Source organism: Globicephala melas, chromosome 3 (assembly GCF_963455315.2).
Source record: "Globicephala melas chromosome 3, mGloMel1.2, whole genome shotgun sequence".
In the NCBI taxonomy this organism is placed as follows: Eukaryota; Metazoa; Chordata; class Mammalia; order Artiodactyla; family Delphinidae; genus Globicephala; species Globicephala melas.
In genome coordinates, this window is record NC_083316.1 from 40,733,927 (window position 1) to 40,749,654 (window position 15,728).

Here is a 15,728-nt window from a genome sequence, read left to right on the forward strand (position 1 = left end):
TTAGTGATTGTTCTTGGTTGCCTCCTTTACTGCAGCAATCAGTGGAGTGAGGCTGGAGAGGGGCTTGGCAATCTTCAGGAACTGATGCTGCAGCATCTCTTTAGCTGAACCTCTCTTCTCCACATCCATTTCCAGACAGCGGTTCAGAAAGTCTCGGAAGATAGCTGACAGCTTCTCTGGGTTCTGAAGCTCTGGGGTCCCATTGGTGGCGATGAGGTGCAAGGCTCTCAGAGGACTTTCACTGAGGTATGGGGGCTCCCCTTCAACCACTTCGATGGCCATGATGCCTAGGGACCAATGTCAACCTTAGGCCCATAGGCCTTCCGTGTCACAACCTCTGGTGCCATCCAGTACAGTGTTCCCACCATGGTTCTCCGTTTGCTCTGCTCTGGGGTGATCTGGGCACAGAATCCAAAATCAGTTAGCTTGACAGAGCCATCCATTCCCAACAGGATGTTGTTGCTCTTGATGTCTCTGTGAATAACTTGGTTCGAATGCAGAAACTCCAAAGCCTGCAGGCACTCACGGCCCACAGCTGCAATCTGGCCTTCATCCATGCAGGTTTCTGTTACCATGTCTGTCAAAGGACAATGGAATATTACTCGGCCATAAAAAGGAACGGAATTGGGTCATTTGTAGAGATGTGGATGGACCTCGAGAGGGTCATACAGAGTGAAGTAAGTCAGAAAGAGAAAAACAAATCATATATTAACGTATATATGTGGAATCTAGAAAAATGGTACAGATGAACTGGTTTGCAGGGCAGAAATAGAGACACAGTTGGAGAGAACAAATGTATGGACACCAAGGGGGGAAACAGGGGGTGGGGGGAGGGGCTGTTGGGATGAATTGGGAGATTGGGATTGACATATATATACTCATATGTATAAAATAGATAACTAATAAGAGCCTGCTGTATACTTCACTGTACAGTAGAAACTAACACAACATTGTAAAACAGCTATACCCCAATTAAAAAAATAAATAAAAAAGAGACCCCAGAGAGCTCCCTGCTCCTTTCACCATGTGAGGACACAACAAAGAGTTGGCCATTTATGAACCAGGCAGTGGGCTCACACCAGACAGGGCCTTAATCTTGGACTTCTCATCCTCTAGAACTGTGAGAAATAAAATTCTCTTGTTTATAAAAAAAAAAAAAAATTAACGGTTACCTCCAGTTAAAAGTCTCTTAATCAATCCATAATTTTAACTTCCTATCAAAGACATTTCTTACAGCCAGAGGGGTCTCCTCTCCCCGCTCTTCCTTGCCAAGATTGTTGCTGAGTAGAGAAGGAAGCTTCTATGTATTAATGATGGCGGGAAGAAGGGCCTTTAGTCTACCTCCTATTCTCTTGATCTGTGCCATCCAACACAATAGTCACTAGCCATGGGTGGCTGCCGATCACTGGAAATGTGGATGGGCCACATGGAGCTGTGCAGTAAATGTAAAATACATACTGGCTTTCCAAGGTGTAGTACCCAAAAGTATATACATAAACTATCTCTTTAATATTTTATATTGATTTCAAGTTAAAATGAAAATATTTTGGCTTATATTGGGTTAAATAAATGTTAACTATTCAAATTAATTTCACCTATTTTTAACTTTTTTAGTGTGGCTGCTCGAAAACTGTAAATTGTATGTGTAGCTTGCATTATAGTTCCATTGGACGGGCTGCTCTGGGTCTTCTCCTACCTCCAGTGTAGTGTGTCCTCAGTCGTCAGCCCTGGCATCTGCTGAGGACTGTCTGGTCCTGCATGGTAACTACTGATGATGGCTGCTGTGCCCATCGCGGGGACAATCCTCCAGGTGTAAGTTCTTCACCAACTACAGCTTTCTTTTCCCAGCCCAAGCCACTTTGATCTTTCAGTCTGTGATATTGTGATTTATAATAAGAAATACGTATTTGTTCTTTGTCCTGTTTCTGGCACAGAGCTCCTAAAACCCTTGGCATTTCCTCTGAGGAGAGCAGATACAGGTGTGTCTTGTTATGTTAATGAGGTGACTTTGGGAAAGCACTGAAGGGTGGGGCTGGTTGCCAGGGAACCAACTTTGTGAGTAGAGGGTTGGAATTCTCAGTCCCCCACCCCCACCCCACCCCCGCCTTTCCCTAGAGGCTGGAAGTTGAATCAATCACCAATGACTAATGATTGAATCAATCATGCCTGTGTAATGAAGCATCCACTAAAGCCCCAAAGGACAGGGTTTAAAAACCTTCTGAGTTGGTGAACAGGTGATTTGAGAAGCGTAGTGGGCTCAGAGAGGGTATGGACTCTCCGAGCCATTTCCCCATAACTTTCCTCATGCATTTCTTCCATCTGGTTATTCTTAAATTGCATCATTTTATAATAAACCAGTAATCTAGTAAGTAAAGTGCTTCTCCGAGTTTCATGTGCTGCTCTAGCAAATTAATTGAACACAAGTTGGGGGGGCATGGGAACCTCTGATTTATAGTCAGAAGTACAGATGACAGTCTGGACTTGCGACTGGCATCTTAAGCTGGGCAGAGAGTTGGTGTGAGGGACAGTCTTGTAGAAATGAACCCTTAACCTGTGGAATCTGACACTGTCTCCAGGTAGATAGTGTCAGAATGGAGCTGAATTGTAGGACACGCAGCTGTGGTCCAAGGATTGTTTGCTTGTGGGTGTGGTAAACTCCCCCCAACACATGCCCACATTCGAATTTGGGTGTAGAATGTTTACAGTCCTTGCAGCATCTCTGCTCTCTACCATTTAGTAGCATATAGGTCTTCCCTGGTGGTCCAGTGGTTAAGACTCCATTTGCGGGTTCCATCCCTGGTTGGGGAACTAAGATCCTGTATGCCACATGGTGAAAACAAACAACAAAAAAAAGTAGCATATGAAGGTCATAGGCTTTGAATAATACTGTATCTCAGGCCCATTGCTCTAGAATCCTCCCAGGGCCCTTGTTAATTTATCATTCCAGAGCTATGATAGATAAAGCCATGAGGCTGATTACAAGCCTGGATGTTCTCAAATTCTCCCTCAAGCTATCTGGGTTTACTATCGTCTTGCTACACCCTCCTTTGCCTAAGGCCAAGAATGATGGCTCATCAAATTCCTATTCCAGGATTCAATTATGCTTATCTTCTCTCAGGTTGCAGCCCTGCTAATCTGTCTCATTTTCTCTTATCACGTAAAACTTTCTCTTTCCTCTTCCTGTCTGAAAGGTCTTTCCTATCCATCATGTTCTGCATGCTCCTTACACTATGCGTGACGGTAAAACTCTATAATCTGAGTTCATGAGATTGGCTCTTGATATTCAAAGGACAGCATTTAGAAGACAGACTATAGAGCCACTGAGCTCTATTGGAGATCATCACTAATGTCGGGGACATAAATGTATGAGTTCCAGTTTTACCTGCACTGTCAAGGATTTGCTGAAATCCTGTAATTCTCTATATAACAATTGCTTCTAACCTTCACATAAACTATTTCATTTCTTCCTTTATAATATGTTTCAAAAAAGCTGTACTTTAAGTAATTACTATACTTACAAGTATCTGCAAAATATATATATTTTGTAAAATTACACATATTCACTTTAAAAATTCAAAAATAAAATAAAATTAATTTAATTAAAAATTCATACAGCACAGAAAAAGCCAAATAAGAATAAAAGTACCCAAAATACCCAAAAAATGATAACTGCTGCTAACAATTTTGTGACTATCTTTCCAGATACTGTGATTCCAGATTACTATGCTTAGTAATCAATTTTAAATCAATAGGATTATTCTATACATGCTATCTTTTTCACTGAGAGATCGTGTGCATATATTTTCACATGAATTAATATAGAAACATATATTAATTGTAATGGCCACAGAGTATTCCACCATAGGATTGTATCTTAATTTTTCTGTCTAGTCCCATATTAATGGATTGGGAGGGGTCTAAAATAAAGAAAACAAGAAATGGACATCCTAACAGATACAACATTTTGCATTTGTGCAATTACTCCTTACAATAAATTCTAGAATTGAGATTGGTGGGTCAAAAGCTGTATACATTTTATATTTTGATACAGTGTGTCAAATTGCCTTGTAGAAAAGTTGTATTGATTTATATACCCACAGTAAATTAGAGGGTCTGTTTTCCTTCACTTCCTACAATAATGGGTCATTTCAATCTTTCACAACTTTATAGATGTGGAAATTATATTTCACAGTTGTGTTTGGTATTTTTTAGTAGAATTTTTTTTTTTTTAATTTTTTGGCCACACAGCATAAGGGATCCTAGTTCCCCAACCAGGGATAGAGCTTGCGCTACCTGCAGTGGAAGCGCGGAGTCTTAACCACTGGACCGCCAGGGAAGTCCCTTTCACAGTTGCTTTTAGTTCATGTCTTTGATTATTAATAAAGCCAGAATTTTTTTTTTTTTTTTTTTGCGGTACGCAGGCCTCTCCCGTTGCGGAGCACAGGCTCCGGATGCGCAGGCTCAGCGGCCATGGCTCACGGGCCCAGCCGCTCCATGGCATGTGGGATCTTCCCAGACCGGGGCACGAACCCGTGTGCCCTGCATCGGCAGGCGGACTTTCAACCACTGCGCCACCAGGGAAGCCCCAGAAGTATTTTTATATTTATTTACCAATGTGTTTCTTCATACATCATTGGCCTGTTAAAACCTATCACAGATTTTTTTCCTATTGAGTTGTTAATTTTTTATAGATTTATTCATTTGTACATTATGGCTATTAATTTTTTGACATGTGTTATGAATTTTTCCTAAATTTTTTTTTTTTTTTTTTTTTGCGGTTCGCGGGCCTCTCACTGCTGTGGCCTCTCCCGTTGCGGAGCACAGGCTCCAGACGCGCAGGCTCAGCGGCCATGGCTCACGGGCCTAGCCGCTCCGCGGCATGTGGGATCTTCCCAGACCGGGGCACGAACCCGTGTTCCCTGCATCGGCAGGCGGGCTCTCAACCACTGCGCCACCGGGGAAGCCCCGGATATTTCCTAGTTTTTTAATGAATCTTTTAGCTCGTTTATGGTATTCTTTGTCCTAAAGATGTTTTAAGTTATAATGTAGTTTCCAGTTCCTGTGATAATTTCAAAACAACAAAATATAAATATATACACTTAGATTCCCTTCAAGTTCTTTTACATTTAAATCATTGATTTATCTTAAAGTTTACAGGTATCTAAAAGTAGGGGTTTAACTTATCTTTTCTAAATCACTAGCCACCTGTTCAAAAATATTATTTGATGAATAATTCATCTTTTGTGCCACTAGTTTGAATACACCTTTACCATATAATGAATGCCATATATTAACTTGGTCCTATTTTTAGACTCACCAGCTTTTTCTATAACCTATTTCTGACCCAATAATGCACTGTTTTTCTTTTTTGGTAGCTTTATGGTACATTTTTACATGTGGTAAGGCATATTATAATCCTCCAAATTCATTCTTCCCCACCCTACTCTGTTCCTTTGCTCTCTGGCTTTTGGTTGGGTTTGGCCAACAAAGAAAAGGGACGGATTAGGGATTGTGAAGTCTAAGTATTTATTCTCCCAGCTCCCCACTTGTGGGTCCCTATGAATGGAGGTATCTCTCATCCTATCAAAAGTCCCTGTTCCTAAAAGCCAGCCTCTCCACTCAGCTTTCTAAGTTTCTAAGTTACTGAGTTCCAGTAACTTTCCTCTTTTTCCTGCTTCGGTCCTGGGAGTGGTAACAGTGTCCTGGGTTACTCATCCTGGGGTGTTGCACTAGATCTTCCAATTTCCCTTATATGCTGCCAAAACTTCATCAATATCCCCTCTCCTCTCGGTACCCCGACTTGATTGTGTCATCTGTCTTTGGCTGGGAACCTTACTGATACAAGTGGTAATAGTGAATATCTCTATTTTATCCTGGCTTAAACTGGAATGCTTCCACTGTTTCACCATTAACCATCCTTCACTACAGTTAACATCAAACCATCTCTACTGTCCTTGAACACACTCTATCACCTCTTCCTTCCCTCTCAGCACATGGTCTCACTTGCTACTATATCTGCAAACTTACATGCAGTCCTTTCTTCCTTCCCTCCTCTCACAGTGTGAGAGTGATTTCTCCTTTTGTCTCAGCTGAATTCCTCTGGCTATCAAGCTCAGGATTCCATCCTTTCAATTTTCTCAGGGATCTTGGGATATCACCCCTTCCACTCACTCAAGTTACCAGATCGAAATATTTCATGACTGTCAATTCTTTTTTCTTTCTTCTTTTTTTTTTTGGTCACACCACACAGCATGCAGGCTCTTAGTTCCCCAACCAGGGATCAAACCTGGGCCCCCTGCAGTGGAAGCTCAGAGTTCTAACCACTGGACCACCAGGGAAGTCCCCATGCCTGTCTATTATTAAAGTGAAGTCCCCAATGACTCGAGTCCCACTCGTTTCTTCCCTCGCTCTTCCTCTTCACCACTGAGTCTCAAACTTTACTGGGCATTTATTCCTCAACTTCCTCTAATTCCATGGAAACTTCTGCAAGATCACTGTGTCAGAAGTGGACAAAGTGAACAGTGCAAGAGGTTTCTTTGGGAATAGCACCTGTGAAATATGAAAGGGGAGGAAGCAGGATTTGAGCATAGAAGGCCTTCAGATGGTGATGCAAATCTGAAAAATTCTTGGTCAATCCAACAAGAAGTCCTGGGGCAAAAATTGTTCCTTAAAGGAGCCCTGGGCTGGACAGAAGTGTCCTTACTTACTCAATGTTCTTGTTAAGCTCCATCGTTTGCTGTGGGCTGTCCAGGAAGAGCTTGGCCTCAGTCTGAAAGCTGAGGCAGGTTTGGGAGGTACTAAAATCCGGAATCTGTCGGCTCAATGACATTGATCATTCTGTCCTTAAAAAACATCCTCTGATTCTTCCCTGTTACTCTCTCAGCTTCTTCTCAATCACATTTGAAAGACTCTTTCTCTGACCACCCACTTACGCTGTTCCTCAGGGTTTGGTCCCAGGTCTTGTTTGTTTTGTACCCTGAATACTCTATATAGAAAAGACTCACACATGTCAATAGCTTCAAAATGCTGATGGCTTATAAATGCATGGCTCTAGCCACGATCTCTGTCCTAAGCTCTAGGCCTGTGTAGCCAACAGCCCAGGAGACATTTTCACCCGCATGTCTCACAGGCACCTTAAGTCTTCCTAACTGAATTCTTTACTTTTCCTCCAAACCTGCTTCTTCCCCTCCAGCATTTTCTATCTCAGTCACCTACCTGGTTGTCCATTATCCTCATCTCCTCCCTCTCCACAATCTTATACAATCGCTAAGTCTTGTCTTTTTAAAACTTTAACTACCTCTCCAATCTGTGCTCTTCATTCTCACTCCACTATCTTATCTCAAGCCAGGGTATTTTTCTCTTGTAAAATATTGCAGCAGCCTCCAAACTGTTCTGTTTTTTGTTTTTTTTTTTTGCGGTGCGGGCCTCTTACTGTTGTGGCCTCTCCCATTGCGGAGCACAGGCTCCCGACACACAGGCTCAGCGGCCATGGCTCACGGGCCCAGCTGCTCCGCGGCATGTGGGATCCTCCTGGACCGGGGCACAAACCCGTGTCCCCTGCATGCGTAGGCGGACTGTCAACCACTGCGCCACCAGGGAAGCCCCCAAACTGGTTTTTTTACCTTTCTGCGTTCTGTCCTAGCTTCATCCAACCTTATTATTCATTAAATAACCATGTGTCTGGTGAGGGAAATGCAGGTTAAAGCAACACTGAAATATAATTTTGACCAGTTGTATTCACTTCCTGTACTTTTTTCTCTAAGAAATCACCACAACTTGGTGGCTTAAAACAACAGCAATTTATTCTCTCGCAGTTCTAGAGCCCAAATCTGAAATCAAGATATTGGCAGGACCACATTCCCTCTGCAGACTCCAGGGAAAATCTGTTCTTTACCTCTTCCCTCTTCTGGGGACTGCCAGCATGGCATCCCTGGCTTGTGTCCCCACCCTCCCATCTCTACCTCTGTCTTCACATTGTCTTCTTCTCTGAGTGTCTGCCTCAAAACTTCCTCTGCCTCTCTTTTTCAAAAATACATGTGATTTGGACTTCCCTGGTTGCACAGTGGTTAAGAATCTGCCTGCCAATGCAGGGGACACAGGTTTGATTCCTGGTGCAGGAAGATCCCACATGCCGTGGAGCAACTAAGCCCGTGCACCACAACTACTGAGCCTGTGCTCTAGAGCCGGTGAGCCACAACTACTGAGCCCGTGCGCCTAGAGCCTGTGCTCCACAACAAGAGAAGCCACTGCAATGAGAAGCCCTCGCACCACAACGAAGAGTAGACCCCACTCACCACAACTAGAGAAATTCCACACACAGCAACGAAGACCCAACACAGCCAAAAAAACAAAGCATGTAATTGCATTTAGGGCCCCCTGCATAATCCAGGATAAAACCTCCTCTCAAAATCTTTAACTTAATCACATCTTTTGCCATGTAAGGTAATACTCAGACTGTGAATATTAGGATGTAGATTTATCTTTTGGGCAGTCTCACTACACCTATCAAATTAGCAAAGCTTTAAATAGAATGAACATTCAGTGCAAGCAAAAGAGACAAAAAACGGTATGCATACACATCCACAGCTGGTGAGCCTATAAATTGGTATAAATCTGTTCAAAACAGTGTAGTAGTATGAATTAAGGCCATTAAAAATATTCATACTCTTGGACGTCCCTGGTGGTCCAGTGACTAAGATTCCACGCTCCCAATGCAGGGGGCCCAGGTTCCATCCCTGGTCAGGGAACTAGACCCATGTGCCGCAACTAAAGAGTTTGCATGCTGTAACTAAAGATCCGGCACACGGCAACAAAGATCCCACCTGCTGCAGCTAAGACCCCGCACAGCCAAATAAATAAATAAATATTAAAAAAAATATTCATACTCTTATCTAGTAATCTCACATCTAGGAATTTGTCTTAGACAAATATATTTAAATATGGACAAACAGAAGCTTCAAATATATATATATATATATATACATTTATATACATATGGAGAAAAGACTAGAAAAAATGCATCAAATGCCTGTCATAGTTATCTCTGGATAGTAACATTATGGATATTCTTATTTAAATCTGCCTAGGATTTTAAAATATTTTAGGATGAGCATGCCTTACTTTAATAATCACTTAAGTCTATTTTCAAGTTTAATCATACGAAATTGTGGATTGGAGTTTGATTCACAATGAAAGAATATATGACCAGCCATAGAAGACTTGTGAATTACTTTCCAAAATATTTAAAAGCCTATCTGGCTATACCTCAGGAGCCAAAGCAAGGCAATAAAAAATGGATTCTGGAAGTCAAACTTTTGAGATTTGTGATTATACACCCAAATATTCCAGGGTTCATTTATCTCTGGAGAAATTTTAAAATAAGAGAGAGATAAGTGAAGCTGGGATGGCTCTATTATGAGGCTAAAGGGGACGCAAGAAGTCACCTTGTTTATTTTACCACCTGAAGGCAAGCAGCCGCTCTAGGGAAATGTAAAGTTCTCTGTTTTTAAAAAACGTATTCTAAAAAAAATATATATATATATTCTATGTCCTGGCTATTGTAAATAGTGCTGCAACGAACATTGTGGTACATGTCTCTTTTTGGATTATGGTTTTTGCAGGGTATATGACCAGTAGTGGGATTGCTGGGTCTTTTAAAAATTTAAAACCAAATTTTTAGTTTTTTAAGGAACCTCCATTCTCCCTAGTGGTTGTATCAATTTACTTTCCCACCAACAATGCAGGAGGGTTCCTTCTTCACTACACCCTTTCCAGCATTTATTGTTTGTAGATTTTTTGATAATGGTCATTCTGACTGGTATGAGGTGATAACTCATTATAGCTTTGATTTGCATTTCTCTAATAATTAGTGATGTTGAGCATCTTTTCATGTGCCTCTTGGCCATCTGTATGTCTTCCTTGGTGAAATGTCCTCCTTCCATTTTTTAATTGAATTGTTTGTTTTTTTGATATTGAGCTCCATGAGCTGTTTGTATATCTTGGAGATTAATCCTTTGTCCATTGTTTCATTTGCAAATATTTTCTCCCATTCTAAGCATTGTCTTTTTGTCGTGTTTATGGTTTCCTTTGCTGTGCAAAAGCTTTTAAGTTTCATTAGGTCCCATTTGTTTATTTTTCTTTTTATTTCTGTTACTCTAGGAGGTGGGTCAAAAAAGATCTTTCTGTGGTTTATGTCAAAGAGTGTTTTTCCTATGTTTTCCTCTAAGAGTTTTATAGTGTCTGGTGTTACATTTAGGTCTTTAATCCATTTTGAGTTTATTTTTATGTATGGTGTTAGGGAGTGTTCTAATTTCATTGTTTTACGTGTAGCTGTCCAGTTCGACAGATGAATGGATAAAGAAGATGTGGCACATATATACAATGGAATATTACTCATCCATAAAAAGAAATGAAATTGAGTTATTTTAAGTGATGTGGATGGACCTAGAGTCTGTCATACAGGCGAAGTAAGTCAGAAAGAGAAAAACAAATACTGTATGCTAACACATACATATGGAATCTAAAAAAAAAAAAAATGGTACTGATGAACCTAGTGGCAGGGCAGGAAAAAAGGCATAGACATAGAGAATGGACTTGAGGACCGGGGTGCTGGGGGGGAGGGCAAGCTAAGGTGAAGTGAGAGTAGCATCGACATATGTACACTACCGAATGTAAAATAGTTAGCTAGGGGGAAGCAGCAGCATAGCACAGGGAGATCAGCTCCGTGTTTTGTGATGAACTAGAGACGTGGGATAGGGAGGGTGGGAGGGAGGCTCAAGAGGGAGGGGATATGGGGATATATGTATGCATATGACAGAAACTAACACAGTATTTTGAAGCAATTATACTGCGATAAAGATCTATTTAAAAAAATTTAAAATAAAACAAGGGTTCATGTGGGGAAAAAAAAGTATTCTAGAAAGAGAAATCCTGTATCTCCATTGGGCTTCTATGTTCTTAAATATATCAATTATATTTGACAAAGTTCTGCAGGTTAAGTAAATGGAGGAGAGATGTGAGTCTAAGAATTTTCTTTTGGGAACAATTAAAGAAACAAAGGAGAGACTGTTCCTTTGATTCTATGCTAAATCTAGCTACATACAACACAGTTATTTTATGATTTTTTTAAATAACAGATTCCTGTATGAATTACAATTTAAGTTCCAGATATTGATAACAAAATAATTATTAAGCAAAAGGTTATGTATATGTAAAATATCATGAAAGAAATTCCCCCATAATAAAAAAATTTTTAATGTGCCAAATCCAGCTAGAAGTAATGTATTCAACCCACCTCATCAACTGAAGAAATCACTTACTTCAACAAGACAAATGCCTTTTTCATTATGAAATGTTATCACATACCATTAGATATAACCTGAGGGCACCAAATAACCTTAAAATATAGAACTTATTTAGCATACGGTTATTTAGTAATAATTAACTTTGTCTATTCAATGCATTACTCAATAAAATCACCGAGAGGCAAATATCTTGCAGATCCTGTCTCAGGAAGCCTTAGAAGAAACGATGGCTTCCCATTCAGGACACACAAAACATCTTAAGGATTAAGACAATTGTAGTAAAAGGACTGTCCTCTTCCATTATGTACAAAGATCCTCAAAGCTTTTAACCTCAAGAGATTATGCAGAAAATGTGCATACAGTTTCCCCAGAGGAAATTTAGTTTGGGTGACTAACTCCATGAGAAGATGAAGCACATAGAAAAGGACAAGAAAAACCAAGAAATACTTGCCGAAGTTGTGCAACTATACTGGGAATTAAGATCCAGTTAGGTGTATTCATTCTCAGGATAGCGGTTACAGTTCTGAAAAACATCTTTCAAAGGAAATGACTATGTTATCAGCAGGAAACTTACGTAGGCTTGATTTGCAAATAACCTATTATTTGATGAAATTGGTAGATATGTGCATTTTCTTATAACCTGTGAAGGAAATAATTTTAAATGCAGAGAAAAAAATAAATAAGGCAAAAATAAATACATGTCAAGCATACATACGTATTTCAAACAGACATACATATGAGAATATATAAACTCATAAACATGTACAGGGACTGCCTTTTGCATTCTTCAGTCGAAAAATCATTAAATGACAGAAATATTCATTTTTGGAGTAAACTTGAGAAAATTTCAGTATCAAGAATTGGTGTAGGGATGAGAACTGAGAAAGGCCATAATAATGGTCAAGTAACTAGCACTGCATAGAGAAATACTATACAACTATTAAAAATGGTGATATAGATATTTGTTGTCTGTGATGTACTTTTTATTATAAAGAAGCAAGTAATAGAATAGCATGTATGGTATGTCCCTATTTATGTAGAATTGTGTGTGTGTGTGTGTGTGTGTGTGTGTTTGTGTGTGTGTGTGTGTAGGAAGATGTCTCTGTCATACAGTGACCATCGAATACATATTTTGTTAAATGAACAGGGTTAATCTCAGGGCGATAAGACCTGAGGTGAATTTTAGTTCCTTCTTTTTCTTTTTCTATATATATTTTGAGACAAATATAGTTAGAAGTAGAAAAATATTCTCACATTTAAAAAAGGAAATAAACAGAGAAGAAAACCCATAATTACTTCCCTACATGTGACTCGGTAAGGCAACTATCCTTGAAATCCCATTCATCACTCAATTTGGATTTCAATAGAATTCATGCTGCTGTTCCAGGTCTTCTCTAGTTCAAAAGTCCTGACTTCAGGGGGCTTCCCTGGTGGCGCAGTGGTTGAGAGTCAGTCTGCCTGTCGATGCAGGGGATGCGAGTTCGTGCCCCGGTCCGGGAAGATCCCACATGCTGCGGAGCGGCTGGGCCCGTGAGCCATGGCCGCTGAGCCTGCGCGTCCAGAGCCTGTGCTCCGCAACGGGAGAGGCCAAAACAGTGAGAGGCCCGCGTACCGCAAAAAAAAAAAAAAAAAAAAAAAAAGTCCTGACTTCAGAGCCCGGGGGTTTTCAGAGATTGAAGACTTTGGATGAGGAAAACTCATTGAAAATAATGGTGTATATATGCACTACCATAAAGTTAGGAAAAGAAAAAAAAGATTGCCCATTTTTGTGTGTTAATTCAGTGTTTTTCACACTTCTCTACTTGGGCACCCTAACTGTGGAGAAAAGAATCTGGAAGGCCTTCATAATCTTGAAATTTCTTTAAAGTCTTACATTTAATCCAAACAATCATGAGAATTTTGCATTGTATCCATAATATATCTGTAATTTTAGTGCAAAATGAGGTTTAAATTTATTTATCCTAGAGTAAAAATGATACTGCATGAAAAAGCTGGTCACATTTTTTCTTGCGGTTTTAGTGCCTGGTGGGCTGAGTGTGCGGGGGAGGAGTAACATCCCAGCAGAGAGGAATTCAGTCTAGAAAGCGCTCAGTTCCTAAAATCAGTATCACTGACAGACCAGCTGCTCTTGCGAAATAAGCCTCCAACTTTGCGCAGGGTGTCTCAGCACTTGATGGAAATCACAGAACGCTGAAGAAAACACGTGATGCAAATGTCATAGGACGCATTGGATCGTACTGTTACTTTAAAAAACGTTCATTTTACCAGTTCTCTTTAAATTTCAAGTCCTAAAAACTAAAATAGTATTTAAAAAAGTAAACTATGGACTGGTAATAAAGTAAGACATATTTACTAAGTACTCATATCAGCACATCAAAAAATTGGATAAAGCTGAAATAAAGATTTTATTTCAAAAGGTTTTATGTGTGTAATAATCTTATTAATATTCTGACAATAGTATACCTTTACTACATACGTTTTGTAAAATTTAAAATGTTTACAGATGCTTATTAGAAAATGAATAAGCCCCAGATGTTCAGAAGCCACTCACAATGTCAAATTTAATTTTAAAATAAACTGTTTTTTTCTCCTCTTCCAGGACAACAAAAGAACATTTATAGTACGTATCTATCCTCTGGATAATAATGTTATCGTTTAAAATGTGGTATTTTTCTCTCTTAAGAAAACTGTTCTGACAATCCTTGAACTTAAGAAAAACTGTTGATAAGCATTTGATAATTCCAAATTTATTTATCACTCTTCTTGTTTATAAAGGAAAAATATAATTACCCAGTGTATCTCAATAAGAGGGAGGCATGGAGTAATAAAGATACCAACTGATGAAATTAAAACCATGTGGAAGCTTGGCAAGAAGATCAGGACAACCAAATTACAATTTAAAAATTAATCTTTTTGGAATTTTTGGTAATTGAGTAATCAAGAAAAATAAATTCTATGTTGTTATAAACCAGTTCCTGTTCAAAACTTTAAAATAATGTCTTTTTGCAAGAGAATGTTGCTGGAGCTGACAAGGTCTGGGACGGTTTTCAATGTTAAATGAAACTTAAAAGGCTTCTTTTTCTTTTGCAATTATTCATTTCTTGGGTTCAGTGAAACGTGTTGGGTCACAAAGAATGATCTTATTTTATTTTCCTTTTACCTCCAAAACATAGTGTTATAAAATAAAAGTTGCAGAAAAAAAAATCTACTTCTAACAAAAAGGGGCATTTTAAAAAGAGCTACAAGTAGTTTTTTACATTAAAAAGAAACTCAATGTAGTAAATTACTGTATCTGAATATCTTATTTTTGCACCACATTTAAATCATTGGAGCCAGGAAAAGTAAATGCCAACGCTTGATTCAAAGAGATATTTATCACATTCTCTAAACTGATGGGAAGAATACACAGACACAATAGGGATTACAACTCTCTTTGATGAAGCCTCCCTGATTTGAACCTGTTTTTTCCTCTTTCATGGAACAAGAGACAATCTCCCTGAAATAAATATTTCCCCCTTTGAAAAATGATTCAAACAAAAGATAACTGGGCAAAATAAGGTGCCGAACACATAGTTAAGGTGGGAAATAATAAATAAATATAAACAGATAAAACACTAAGATTACATCTCTCTACTGTATTTTCTAAAGAAAAAATGTAATGAGCAGACAACCACTTGTAATTTACAAGCTGAAGTCTTCCTTTGACAGCCCACGGATCAATTAAATCCTCTTCAAATTAGTTTTGATGTGTTAATGTGTGAGTTCCCCACCTCCCCAAGATTCATTCCATGGACCATTACTGGGGTTTTATGCTAGCTTTCCTTTGAATTGTTTCTAGTGTTTTGTTGCATGTTAATACGAGGTCATTTAAAGCTATGTAAATACAGAGAAAAATAACTCTAAAGCAGATTATTCTCTACTTTGCTTTATTTTCTCTCACTACCTTCTGTCTTCTAGCTAAGAAAAGATAGAAAATATTTGAGCCTTGCTTAGTTTTTCTCTTTGATAGCTGCATGTGTAATCTTTAGCAATACTTAGATTATCAAAATACAGCAGTGGCCATATCCCAATTTCCACAACCTGTTCAAAAACACCTAGATTCTCAAAATTGTTAACCTTAACCTGTCACAGATACTTAACTCTAATACAGAGTGACTAACAGGTAAAGAAAGAAAATTTTAAATTTATGACTGGGTAATTCCTTTCACATATGATGGGATCCAAAACAATACCTCAGTTTTATCTGACAGGGAATTACTGTCACGTTTGCCTCCCCAATGCTTCCTGTTGGGGGTGAGTGGTCTATTCTTCAGCATGACAAAGTCTGATTTCTGAATGGCTGGTAGTGTCAAAGGGCCATTAGTATGCTAAGCCTTTTAGTGGCATGGGATAGCTCCATCCTGCTTTCCTCAATTGTTGCAATTG

General features: G+C 39.2%; 1 pseudogene; it reads right to left on the reverse strand.

Annotated features, from left to right (window-relative positions):
* Positions 1–7,648, reverse strand: LOC115866442 (serine/threonine-protein kinase PAK 1 pseudogene; annotated as a pseudogene).
* Between the last annotated feature and the right edge of the window lie 8,080 nt (positions 7,649–15,728).